The sequence below is a fragment of the Plecotus auritus genome, assembly GCF_963455305.1.
Source record: "Plecotus auritus genome assembly, chromosome: 1".
NCBI classification, from domain to species: Eukaryota; Metazoa; Chordata; class Mammalia; order Chiroptera; family Vespertilionidae; genus Plecotus; species Plecotus auritus.
In genome coordinates, this window is record NC_137770.1 from 74,631,444 (window position 1) to 74,645,521 (window position 14,078).

The following is a 14,078-nucleotide window of genomic DNA, read 5'->3' on the forward strand; positions in this document are numbered from 1 at the left end:
AGAAATTCCTGATTTCATGTACTGTGACAATACACTCCTCCCCCATAACTTCTTCCCTTCTCCTTGACTTCATGTTATACTGACTAATGGTAATGCAGGTAATAAAACACTTTGTTACCATAGCACACCACTGTCCTGAAAGTTGCTCTCACCTATTTAGTTGACACTTGGAATTCTGATATCTCAAAGAGCGATATCCCTGTGAGTCTGTCCTGTTGTTCACACATCCATATCATCCCCAATAGCCATGTCAGTGACTTAGCACATCATCCAACACAGGTATTCTCACTCTACTTGTGATCTAAATCCCCCTTCGTTATGTGATTTCTCATGAAATTACTAGAGGCTGCCACATGCTTTTTGAATCCCACCAAGCTATCCTGATGCAAAAGGGAAACAGCTCCCTTCAGCTGCTAGTGAAAAGCCCTTCCACTAAGCAAGCTCCCTCTATAATTAGCTCACATCGCTTTCAGGCTTTGGCAGCAGTAACAACTAGGCCATTTCAAATATGAATATTTTAAGAACAACCATGGAGAATGAGGGTAGGAGGACATAACTGCTGGTGGAGATGTTCACTTCCACATGCTGCACAGAGTACACAGCCTCTCTTTTTTTTTTTTTATCTGCGGAGAACAGGTGAAGAACCAAGAAACAGACATGGCATCTGGCTCTGAACTGCAGCCATATTTTTTAAAAGCACTTGCCTAAGAAATTGACTGAATCATAATAAAAAAAAAACAACCCTGTCCTCCCACTAGAATAATCAAAATTGTTCTTAACACACCACAACTGAGAAATTTTTTGCTTCAATATACCATGCCTATTCTTCCTCTAGGTCCTCTCATCTCTCTAGAATGACAAAACAGAGCACCAATGACACTCTGATGCTTCATCGGCCCTCCTAACCTGGGGGAGCTTCGTTGCATCCAAGCACATCCAAGGTTTGTCAAGACCCATCAGGGAGCAGCAAGCTCAGTGAGGGCAGGGGGCTGGGGGGAAAGGGGCTGGCAGCTCCTGAGAGTTAGCATGTCCTGCTGCAAGAGCTGCAGGTGCACTGTCCCATCAAACCTTTACAATAACTTTAGGACGCAGCATTTTCTCCATATTACCTGTGAGAAAGATAATGATGAAAAAAAGGTTTAATAAATTGGCCAGTGTCACATGACTCAAGCCTAGCTCTAGGGCCAAAGGCTGCCCTGATTCTGGAGCCCATGCACGGGGCACAGGAAAATGAGAAGGGTGTAGCCGTGGATGTTTTATATCAAAAGCAAGAGTAAGTCAGCATTTAACTTAAACTTTTAATCTTACACATAACACTCTGGAAGAATGTAGAGAACTTACTGAAGGAGGGTAAAACTGAAGATAAGAAGTCTAGTAAGAAGGCTGCTGTGAACTTCCAAGAGAGTGTTGATACAGGCTGGAAATCAAGCATGTATCAGTTAGGAATGCATGGTTTTAAGCAACATAAACAAACAACAGACACTCAGACCATTTGCTTCTTTGCAAGACTCCTCATTGGAAGGACTGCCAGGAGGCTGGAGAGTGAGACCCAAGAACGTACCACAACATAAAGCTCCAGAAGGCCAGGGCGCAGAAGGAAGAAAGACCCTCCCGTAGAGGACCAATCTGGTTGGGATGCTTCTGCCACCACCTGGCAAGGAGTGGCCTCCAACCATTTCTGTCCTTCGACTCCTCACTCAAGTTTGAGAAACATGGGACAGAGCATCTCCTTGGCCAAACTTAGGTCACATACCAGAGACCTAGTTTGGGAACTGGGAGGACAGAGGAAGGAGCTTTCACTGTTGGATTCTGTAAGTGGAATGCAGGCACCTGGAGCAGTGAGTGAGAAGTAATTAGCCCCAGTGGAAATTGGGGCACTACTCAGAAGGCAGAACGGAGGCTAGACAGACAAAATATGATCAATGTTCACCAGAAGCACTAACAGCAAATTTGGGGAGGATATAATGGCATTTGAAATGCCATCAACATTGAACACTTGTTGAGAGTCTGTGTGCAAAGCAATGAGCTAGGTGCTATTGGAGATATAAGAAAGGTACAGTTCACATAGAATATGAGGCCCAGACACAAGAGAGCTAAATAATAGTACTAAGTCACATATATCAGGATGTAGATGCTAAGGCAGATGAGATTCAGAAAATGAAGAGATGATAAAATCTAAAATAATTAAGAAAACACACAGGAAAAGAGAGAGCATTCTAGGCAGGAAGGATGATATGAGCTGAGGCATGGAGGTGCAATATATGAGGTGCATTTAGGAATCAATTCATGCACAGTGGTCTAAGGGAAAGAGTTCATATAAGAAACTGTTCCTGACTCAAGAGTTAATGATACCTAAGATGCACAAAAACGGGCAACTTTCCCTCCCCTTCTTATTTAGCTGACCTTGGTCAATCTTTAAGCAGTTCTATTTCAAGACTTTAGGGAGGAAAGTAAGGAAGGTGTTGTATTTGCAGGACTGAGGGTTAGGTTCAAATGTGTCAGTGGTAGTGAGAGGAGAAAGAAAACAGACCCAAGGTGGACTGGCATTGAGCTTCAAGTTCCTGACTCCCCTTGCTGGACCAGGGCCACTTGGGTTGAGCTGAATGTATCCAGTTCATTGACAGGATGCCAAAGCCCTTGCTAGTTCAGTTGCCCCATTACCCTCCCTCCTCCTCCTCCTTCCCACCCTGCAGCAATTTCTCTCATTAACCTGCAGAACTGAGGCCCAGGAAGAGAAGTGGGTCCAGGACAGGGAGTGAAAACCTGGCTCCTTCTGAATCCTGGCAGGAGTCTTTTACCCTGGCAGCTGCTTCAACATCAGATACAGACCTAATGGGACCACCACTCCTCTTCAGGGCTTTCTCATCTTCCAGGTTCCCACTTTCCTTAAGTGGCACTACAGTTCGTGTAGGGAGACAATGTGTCAATTATACCCTAAGCTAATGCTTGTAGGATTGGTCAGGCCTCTAGGGCCTTGCCAATAATTCTAGATGCTTTCTATTCCAGACAACTGCAGACTCTGGCAGATGTCCATCTGCTGTCTTTCTTTATTCTCCCAGTTCTTGGGCATGATAGACCAAACTCACTACATTGGGTCATTAAAATGGAATTTCAGAGAGTCGACATGTGCAGCAACTACGGGCAGATATGTAGTGCGGGAGTAGGCTTTTGCTAAGGAAACTCAGAGGTGTGGCAGGATGCATTTTTCCTATAAGAGAGGGATGGCACAGGCAGCCTGTTTCCTTCCTACCACCTATTTTCTCTGTGGGTCATGAAAATAAAATAAAGTCACCTTTAAAACCTAAGCCCAAATTTATAGCCAATGCTAACATAACAGGAGAATATCTAAATGCTTTCCATGTTCATTGTTCTTTATGGCATGGACCAATCAAAAGAAGCCAGTGATGTGGTCCAGGCCCTCACAAAGCTCAAGGAAAAAACAAAACAAAAAAACTCAGGGCATAACATTTACCACCAAGACCAGCTTGGGATGTCCAATTCCCTTCCATGACTATTTGGTATATTACCCAAGAGGATTCACAGAACTCTTGGGCACAGTTGATATGATAACTAAACAAGACTTGTACAGTTCACCATACAATTGTTATTGAGTTCAATGTAGCTGTAGCTATAAAAACAAAATAATAAATAATTTTTTTAGCTGAGCATTCCAAATATCCTCTGACTGTGCTAGATTCTATTACAAAAATGGCCTCAACTGTCACACTCTTCACAATGTGACTTTATAGCTCTTCCCATTAGGAAATAGGGTCTATCTCCCTACTTCTTGAATCCAGGCTAAGCAAAGTGATTTGGTTTGTCCAGTAGAATGAAGTGAAAGTGTTGGTATTCCAGTTTTAAGCCTATGCTTCAAGGGCCTCGCATGTCTCTGCTAGCTCTTTTGGAACCCTGTCTCCATCATGAAAATAATTCCATGCTTTTACTGTTGGATAATGAAAGACTATGTAGAAAACTGGGATGACAAGTTGAGGCCTCTGGGGCCAGCAGCCCTCAATTGACTTGGCAGCTGACCACAGACACAGGAGTGAGCCCAGCCAAGACCAGAAAGACCATCCAGCCCAGATTTCTAACCTACAGAAACATGAATTAGATAGATGAGTGTTATAAGTCAGTGACTTATGGGTTGGTTTGTTACACAGCAATAGGTAACTGATACATCATCTTTAGGTTTTTGGACACCCTATTTCTTTTTGGACTTCAGGAATCACTGTAATTGTTCCAACCACAAGCTAACCAATTACCACTTTGCAAACCTGCCCCATGAGCCCAGCAAATATATCCAAGTCATTTCTTAACTTTACCGTTAACATGTCTACGATTTCTATTTAGTTTTGCCCATCTTTCTTTTCCATTCCCACTATCATCAAGGCTTCCTTTCTTTTGCTAGACACTGGAAATAGAGTCCTAATTGCTTTCTGCATATTTCATCTTGTTCTTTCTGTGATCCCTCACTGTCCAAAGAATTGTGTTTAAATATCTTATTTCAGGTAAGGACAAAACAACAAATGGTATTTAGCACCCACTTGGTGTCATACCAAATTGAATAAGATAAAGAAGCTTAAATCTCCGAGGGTTTTGATAGAGCCTTCTTTAATCTAGTCCCATTCTCCCTTTGCAGATTCCTGTTCCACAGTTTAGCTACCTAACACATCTGTCCTGTCCCTTAAACATGAAATCCCTATGTTGGCATTTTTGTTCACGTCACTTATCCCCAAACCCTCTGCCTAAAATTTCCTTCCTATTTTTCAGCTTTCCTAACTTTTTTCTTCCTCCTAGGTCCAACTTAAGTTCTAATGCCTCTGAAAGCTCCTCCTACTGCCCCTGCCTCAGTAATCTTTCCCTCTGTCTCTCTTGCCTCAATTCCTTTAGCACCCCTTTAGCTATCAGCTATGGCATCTTCATGGCTCATTACACACCAGGGTGGAGACCAGAGCCTAGCACAATGCCAGACACACATGCCTGCAGGTGATAACAATACTTGATAAAGAGAGATTCAATTAAACTCTCTTTCTTAAGACAATGTAGCATTTTGACTCTCCTTTTTTTTAGAATAAAATTCCTATACCATTAATTTGGGGTATTGGATTTGAGGGAAAACCATGCCTCACAAGGAGGCAGGTAAAAGAGCAAAACTCTTTTTGCCATGTAATCACCCATTACTGAACACTTACTAAGTACCAGGTACCACCCTGGACATTTCAGTTGTATTCTCTCACTTACATCTTACAACAGTCTAATCTAGTACATATTATTGCTTCCATTTTATAGTAATGGAAACTCATTAACATGAGTTTAACAGCCAGCAAGTGGCAAAGTTAAGATTTGACTCCAGTTCTGTCTGAGCCCAAAGTGTGCGTTCTTAGTAAGCTATAATGCCATGACTTATCCAATTATTTTGCTCTTAGGACATTTGAAACAGCCTTTTATCATCATTGCACTGTCTCAATAGTCTTCAACTCCCAACCTTGATTTCAATTCCATGGAGCCTACCTAACCTAGTATCTTATGTGGTAGACAGAATAATGCCCTCACCCCAAAGATGTCCTTGTCTTTATCTCCAGAACCTGCAAATATGTTGTGTTATATAGTATGGAGGAATTAAGATTACAGGGGGAGCCTGGCTGGCATGACTCAGTGGTTGAGTATCTACCTATGAACCAGGAGGTCATGGTTTGATTCCTGGTCAGGGTACATGCCTGGGTTGCGGGCTTGATGCCCAGTGTGGGGAGTGCAGGAGGCAGCCAATCAATAATTCTCTCTCATCATTGATGTTTCTATCTCTCTATCCCTCTCCCTTCTTCTCTGAAATGAATAAAAATATATTTTTTAAAAGTTACAGATGGAATTACATTTACTAATCAGCTGACCTGGAGATGGGGAAATGATGCCCAATGTAATCATAGGGGTCTTCATAATCTAAAGAGGGATGCAGGAGATTCAGAGAAGAAGATCTGACAACAGAAGCAGAGATCAGAATTATGCAGTTGCTAAAAGGGGTCTCAAGCCATAGAATGCCGGCAATCTCTAGAAACTGGAAAAGACAAGGAAACAGATTCTCCCCCTAGAAACTCCAGAAAAGATGCTGTTTTAGCCCAGTGAAATCCATTTAGGAATTCTGACCTCCAGAACTATAAGAACATAAAGTTCTATTGTTTTGAACTACCAAGTTTGTGGTATTTGTTACAGCAGCAATCGGCAACTAATGTAGCTCCTCATGGAAACAATTAGGGCCAGTGCATGGTTCAATAGCATGTCCAGACTTCTTACAGCTCAGAAGCCACAGCCTCAGTAATGATAAGGAATTGTTTTTTATTAAGCCCTTTTTATGGAGGCATTATTGATTGTTCCCACAAATAAACTGAGGAAAGTCTTTGAAGAGCTACTTCAAAGTGCTAAAGAGAGAAAGAGAGCAGACCCCTCTCTCTTCTCCTGGACTCACACATCCTGGAGGACCATGATCCATTAAGGTTCTGATTAGTTGAAATTTCCTGTAGAACTTACATGTTCTTGCTAGTTTCCAACCAAACAATGTCTCTCTCCAATAAAATCAAGAACTGCCTGTAAGGTACAGGCCATCCACTGGACCCCCTCTTCCTCACACATACCATATACATAAATAGGAAGATGGTCTCCAAGACTATAATTTCCTGGCCAGAAAGTGTCTTGGGTTTCACTTGAGTGGTTAATGGTGATGTCACCCGAGTGCCTTAGTATGGGGCATTTCCAACCTTCAATTAAAGGACTATCATTTACTCTATATATTAACATCCAGAACAATAAACAGAGTGGAACACAGTCATTAGAGGCAGCCATAATCCATGGCCTGCCACATATTGATGTCAACCCTGCTGCGTCTGACATCTGAAATAAGTCCAAAGAAAGCACTGCATTTTCAAAGCTGGGACTGTGTTGAGATATCCATCCCTGGCTGCATTCCGTCTTCCCACCTCCATCTTCTAACCTATCAACATCTTGGGTTCAACCCCAGAATTAAAATAAACCCATGTCTTTTACAAAAAGACATCAGGCCAATGTTCTCTCTGACGGGGAATACTGCCACCGTTTTCAGTTGATTAAACCTAGAGGGCATTTGCTGTAAGATAATAAACAATTCAGGATGTTATGATTCCTAATCTAAAGAATGTCAAAATGTAATAGGCCTAATACATTAAAAAGAAAATGATCTTATGTTGCTCAAAGGGAGCAGAGTAGATAATATTGAAAACCAGAAGACCAAAAAACAATTTTATTCAAACTTAGCCGAAATAACTCAAAAGTCCTCTTCATTTTTTTCCTGCATGTTTCCCACATTCATTCGGTGCATACTAACTGATAATTATGGTGCCAGAAAGATAAAATGTTAATAGGATCACATAGTCTAACTGAACAGAAGAGACAAAGAATCAACATTTATATTATCTAGTACTTACTATGTCAGGCAGATCCTATTCTACGTGCTCTATAAACCTGATCTCAATTAATTCTTACTACAGGTGCCTAAATTAGGTACTATGGGCCCTGTTTTACAAATGGGCAAAGGGAGCCATGGAGCATGTAGGTCCCTTTCAATAAGAGCTATAACTGGAATTCAAGTTCAGCCAGGCTCCTTACTGCTAGGAGCTGTGTGAAAAGTGCAATAATTCTTCTTGAACTGAAGAGTTCATCCTTATCAACACAACACCATTGCAATTTCTAGGGGTCCAGCCACCTAGACTGTTGAGTTGAACTCTTACTTCAGAGGATGCAAAATTAAAACAGAATTCAAAAGACTTCTCTGTCAGGTAGTGGGAGTGGCAGGGCAAGGAAGTCTCATGGTGTTTATTACACACTTCAGGTTTCATGGAGAGATATGCTTGGGTCATTGAGATGATGGAAAGATGCTTGGGCATTAGGTGGGGATGGAAGAATACAAAGAAAGCCCACTCAGAAATCCAAGGCACTCTGGGGCCCATCAATCCCATGGGTAGGATTAAAAGCAGGCCTTATTTCTTCAGGGGGTTGGCAGCAACTCCCTATTCCATACTGGGTGAATCTTGCTTGTATACTTCCCTGGAAGAGGATCTGATATGTTTGGTTGTCACATTGAATCTGGAGGGTCCTTGTGGGAGGCCTGATCAATTCATAGGCAAAGACTGCCCTCAGCCCACCATAGGGCTGCCCTGGTGATGTCCCCAACACCTAGCCTGTTGAGTGGCAGCAGAGTCCATGAATTCCCAGGACATGGCACAAGCAAACTTGATGTGTCTAGGGCAGCATTCCTTAGAAGAAGGCTCATGAGCACAGCAGGCATATAGACACCCTGTGTGCATGTATCCTTTTTTTCAATTTCTTTATTGATTAAGGTGTTACATATGTGTCCTCATCCCTCCATTAATCCCCCAACTCCCCCCCCCACTCATGCCCTCACCCCCCTGGTGTTCGTGTTCATTGGTTAGGCTTATATTCATGCATACAAGTCCTTTGGTTGATCTCTCCTCCTTTCCCCCACCCTCCCCTATCTTCCCTCTGAGGTTTGGTAGTCTGATCAATGCTTCTCTGTCTCTGGACCTGTCCCTGTTCATCAGTTTATGTTGTTCTTTATATTACACAAATGAGTGAGATCATGTGGTATTTATCTTTCTCTAACTGGCTTATTTCACTTAGCATAATGCTCTCCAGTTCCAATCATGCTGTTGCAAATGGTAAGAACTCCTTTTTTACTGCAGCGTAGTATTCCATTGTGTAGATGTACCACAGTTTTTTAATCCACTCATCTGCTGATGGGCACTTAGGCTGTTTCCAAATCTTAGCTATGGTAAATTGTGGTGCTATGAACATAGCGGTGTATATATCCTTTCTGATTGGGGTTTCTAGTTTCTTGGGATATATTCATAGAAGTGGGATCACTGGGTCAAATGGCAGTTCCATTTTTAGTTTTTTGAGGAAACTCCATACTGTTCTCCACAGTAGCTGCACCAGTCTGCATTCCCACCAACAATGCAAAAGAGTTCCTTTTTCTCCGCATCCTTGCCAACACTTGTCGTTTGTTGATGATAGCCATTCTGACAGGTGTGAGATGATACCTCATTGTTGTTTTGATTTGCATCTCTCAGATAATTAGTGACTTTGAGCATGTTTTCATATGTCTCTTGGCCTTCCTTCTGTCCTCCTTCGAAAAGTGTCTATTTAGGTCCTTTGCCCATTTTTTGATTGGATTGCTTATCTTTCTTTTGTTAAGTTGTATGAGTTCCCTGTAAATGTTGGAGATTAAACCCTTACCGGTGATGACATTGGCAAATATGTTCTCCATGCAGTGGGCTTTCTTGTTTTGTTGATGGTTTCTTTTGCTGTGCAAAAGCTTTTTATTTTGATGTAGTCCCATTTGTTTATTTTCTCTTTAGTGTCCATTGCCCTAGGAATGGTATCAGTGAAGAAGTTCCTTTGGCATATTTCTGAGATTTCACTGCCTGTGGATTCCTCTGGTATTTTTATGGATTCCCATCTTATGTTTAAGTCCTTTGTCCATTTTGAGTTTATTTTTGTATATGGTGTAAGTTGGTGGTCTAGTTTCATTTTTTTTGCATGTATCTGTCCAATTTTCCCAACATCATTTGTTGAAGAGACTGTCTTGACTCCATTTTATGTTCATGACTCCTTTGTCAAATATTAATTGGGCATAGTGGTTTGGGTTGATTTCTGGGTTCTCTATTCTATTGCATTGATCTATATGTCTGTTCTTGTGCCAATACCAGGCAGTTTTAAGAACAGTGCCTTTGTAATACAGCTTGATATCTGGTATTGAGATCCCATCTACTTTGTTCTTCTTCCTCAGGATTGCTGCAGCTATTCGGGGTCTTTTTTTATTCCAGATGAATTTTTGGAAAGTTCGTTGTAGGTCTGTGAAATATGCCGTTGGTATTTTAATGGGGATTGCATTGAATCTGTAGATTGCTTTGGGTAGTATGGACATTTTGATGATGTTGATTCTACCAATCCATGAACACAGTATGTTCTTCCATCTGTTTATGTCTTCCGCTATCTCTTTTTTCAGTGTCCTGTAGTTTTTCGCATATAGGTCTTTTACCTCCTTAGTTAAGTTTATTCCTAGGTATCTTAATTTTTTTGGTGCGATGGTAAATGGGATTGCTTTTTTAGTCTCTCTTTCTATAAGTTCACTATTGGTGTAAAGAAATGCCATAGATTTCTTGGCATTAATTTTGTATCCTGCTATATTGCCAAATTCATTTATTAAGTCTAATAATTTTTTATGGAGTCTTTAGAGTTTTTTATGTACAATATCATGTCATCTGCGAATAAGGACAGTTTTACTTCTTCTTTTCCAATTTGGATGCCTTTTATTTCTTCTTGTCTGATAGCAATGGCTAGTACTTCCAGTACTATGTTGAACAGGAGTGGTGAGAGTGGGCATCCCTGTCTTGTTCCTGTTCTTAGGGGAAATGGTTTGAGTTTTTGTCCATTGCGTATGATGTTGGCTGTGGGTTTTTCATATATGGCTTTTATTATGTTGAGGTATGATCCTTCTATTCTCACCTTGCTGAGAGTTTTTATCAAGAAGGGGTGTTAGATTTTGTCAAATTGTTTATGTGATGTATCACGTTTATTGATTTGCGGATATTGAACCATCCTTGCATCCCCAGGATAAATCCTACTTGGTCATGACGTATGATCTTTCTGATGTATTCTGGATCCGATTTGCTAGAATTTTGTTGAGGATTTTGGCATCTATGTTCATGAGGGATATTGGCCTATAATTCTCTTTCATTGTGTTGTCTTTATCTGGTTTTGGTATTAGGGTGATGCTGGCTTCATAGAATGAACTTGGAAGTGTTTCTTCCTCTTGAATTTTTTGGAATAGTCTGAGGAGGATAGATTTTAGTTCTTCCTTGAATGTTTGGTATAACTCCCATGTGAAGCCGTCTGACCCTGGGCTTTTGTTTGCTGGGAGCTTTTTGATGACTGCTTCAATTTCAGCCATAGTTATCGGCCTATTGAGATTTTTAGAATCTTCCTGATTGAGTTTTGGAAGGTTGTATTTTTCTAGGAATATGTCCACTTCCTCCAGGTTGTCTAGTTTGTTGGAGTAGAGTTGTTCATAGTATTTTTTAATGATCCTTTGTATTTCTGTGGGGTCTGTTGTTATTTTGCCTCTCTCATTTCTGATTTTGTTTATTTGAGTCCTCTCTCTTTGCTTCTTGGTGAGCCTGGCTAGAGGTTCATCAATCTTGTTTATCCTTTCAAAGAACCAGCTCTTGGTTTCATTGATCTTTTGTATTGTTGTTTTTTTTGGTCTCTATGTCATTTATTTCTGCTCTGATCTTTATTATCTCCTTCCTTCTGCTCCCTCTGGGCTTTTCTTGTTGCTCTCTTTCTAATTCTTTGAGTTATAGAGTTAGATGATTTACTACCATTTTTTCTTGCTTTTTGAGGTAAGCCTGTAGAGCTATAAACTTTCCTCTCAGGACTGCTTTCATTGTGTCACATAGATTTTGGATTGTTGTGTTTTTGTTGTCATTAGTTTCCAGGATGCTTTTAATTTCTTCTTTGATCTCATTGGTAACTCAGTCATTATTTAATAGCATGCTATTCAGCTTCCAAGTGTTTGAGTTTTTTGGATTGTTTTTATTGTAGTTTATTTCTAATTTTATGGCATTGTGGTCTGAGAAGATGCTTGGTATGATTTCAATCTTCTTGAATTTGGGGAGACTTTGCTTGTGATCCAATATGTGGTCTAATTTTGAAAACATCCCATGTGCACTTGAGAAGAACGTATATTCTGTGGTTTTGGGATGCAATGTTCTGAAGATGTCAGTTAAGTCCATCTGATCTAGTGAGTCATTTAGGATTGCTGTGTCTTTGCTGATTTTTTTGTCTAGAGGATTTATCTAGTGATGTCAGTGGTGTGTTAAAGTCCCCTACTATGATTGTATTGTTGTTGATCTCTCCCTTGATATCTTCCAGGAGTTTTGTTATGTATTTGGGTGCTCCTGCATTGGGTGCATATATGTTTTTCAAGGTTATATCCTGTTATTGTATTGATCCCTTTAGTATTATGAAGTGGCCTTCCCTGTCTCTTGTTATGGCCTTCACTTTGAGGTCTATTTTGTCAGATATAAGTATTGCTACCCCAGCTTTTTTTTCATTTCCATTTGCCTGAAAGATATTTTTCCATCCCCTCACTTTCAATCTGTGTGAGTCCCTTGTTCTGAGGTGGGTCTCTTGTAGACAGCATATATATGGGTCTTGTTTTTTTATCCATTCAGCCATTCGATGTCTTTTGATTGGAGCATTTAGTCCGTTTACATTTAAAGTTATTACTGAAAGGTACTTGTTTGTAGCCATTTTATTTTTTGAGGCTGTGTTCCTTCTTACCTTTTTATTTCTTCTTTTTACAGTATTCCCTTTAGCATTTCTTGCATTGCTGGTTTGGTGGTGATAAACTCCCTTAGCCTTTTTTTTGTCTGTGAAGCTCCTGGTTTCCCCTTCAATTTTGATTGATATTCTTGCTGGATAGAGTAGTCTTGGATTCAGTCCTTTGCTTTGCAACACTTTGTATACCTCCTTCCATTCCCTTCTAGCTTGATGTGTTTCTGTTGAGAAATCATTTGATAATCTGATGGGGGATCCTTTGTAGGTAACCCTATGTCTCTCTCTTGCCACCTTTAAGATTCTCTCTTTGTTGTTAATATTTGCCATTGAAATTATGTGAGTGTCTTTTGGGATTGATCCTTCTGGGGACTCTCTGTACTTGTGTAACTTTTTTCTTCCCCATATCCGGGAACTTTTCTGTCATTATTTCTTCAAATAGATTTTCTAATCCTTGCTGCTCTTCTTGTCCTTCTGGCAGCCCTAATATACATATGTTACTTCGTTTCATGTTGTCCCAAAGCTCCCTTAGGCTTTCCTCCTGCCTTTTAATCTTTTTCTCCAGTTGCTTTTCAGATTGGGCTTGTTTCTGTACCTGCTCTTGTAACTCACTAACTCAGTCCTCTGCTTCTTCTAGTCTACTGTTGAAACTTTCCATGGTGTTTTTGATTGTAGATATATCACTTTTCATTTCTTCCTGATTCTTGCATAAGTTGTTGATTTTCTCATCCATCCTATGTATGAATTCCACAACCATTACTCTGAATTCTTTTTTGGTCATGTTGCATGCTTCAATTTCACTAATTTCCTTTCTTGGCGACTCCTCATTTTCTTTCCTCTGGGGATTGTGTCATCTTCCCTTCTGACTATCACCAGAAGGTTCAAACTTCAAGTTGCGTGGACCCGGGCCATGTGCCGTGGGCGCTTCGCACCACCCGAGTGTCACTGAAGTGCTCCGACACTAGGACATGTGGCTGCCATGGCTCGCACAGAGTCAGTGTTACCAGCGTTCAGTATGGTCTCATGTGCGCACCTAGAATCATGGACCCCGCCTGCACTGCGCTGTTGGCGTGTGCTGAAAATGAGTCCCTTAGCGCATGCCAGGAGTCAGAGTTTCCCTGTGTCTGCACCAAGAATCAAGTATCAGAGTCTTTGTTGCCTCGTGTGGCTTCTCGCTGAGAATCAGGGTCCCCATGTGCACATGCACCAAGAATTGGAGTCACTGGCTCTTAGTGTGAATGTGCTGTGAGTCAGGGATCCCAGGCGCACACGACGATAAGAAACAGAGTCAAGTCAGTGGTGCTCAGTGCTGCCTCTTGCCAGGAGAATCTGGGTCCCGGTCACCATGGGGGACTGGGTTGCACAGTAGCACTGTGGCGTGCCTGCGCTGCGGGAAACACTTCCATGTGCGCTTGCCCAGAATCAAAGTCAGGTGGTACTGCCGCCCTGCGTGGGCTTCAGGTTTGGTCGCCCAATTGCATTGCCAGGAGCAGATTCCAGTCTCTGTGCATGCCAGGCTCAAATTCCCGTAGCAGCGCCGCGGTCTGCGCGTGCGCTCCCAAACTCAAATTCCCGTAGGGGCGTAGGGGCGCTGTGGTCCCTCCACATGCCCAAGCTTAAATTCCCGTAGGGGCGCTGAGGCCCTAGTGAGGGGCGGGTCTATCAGTTACTATGGCGCTATCCATGATCCTGCA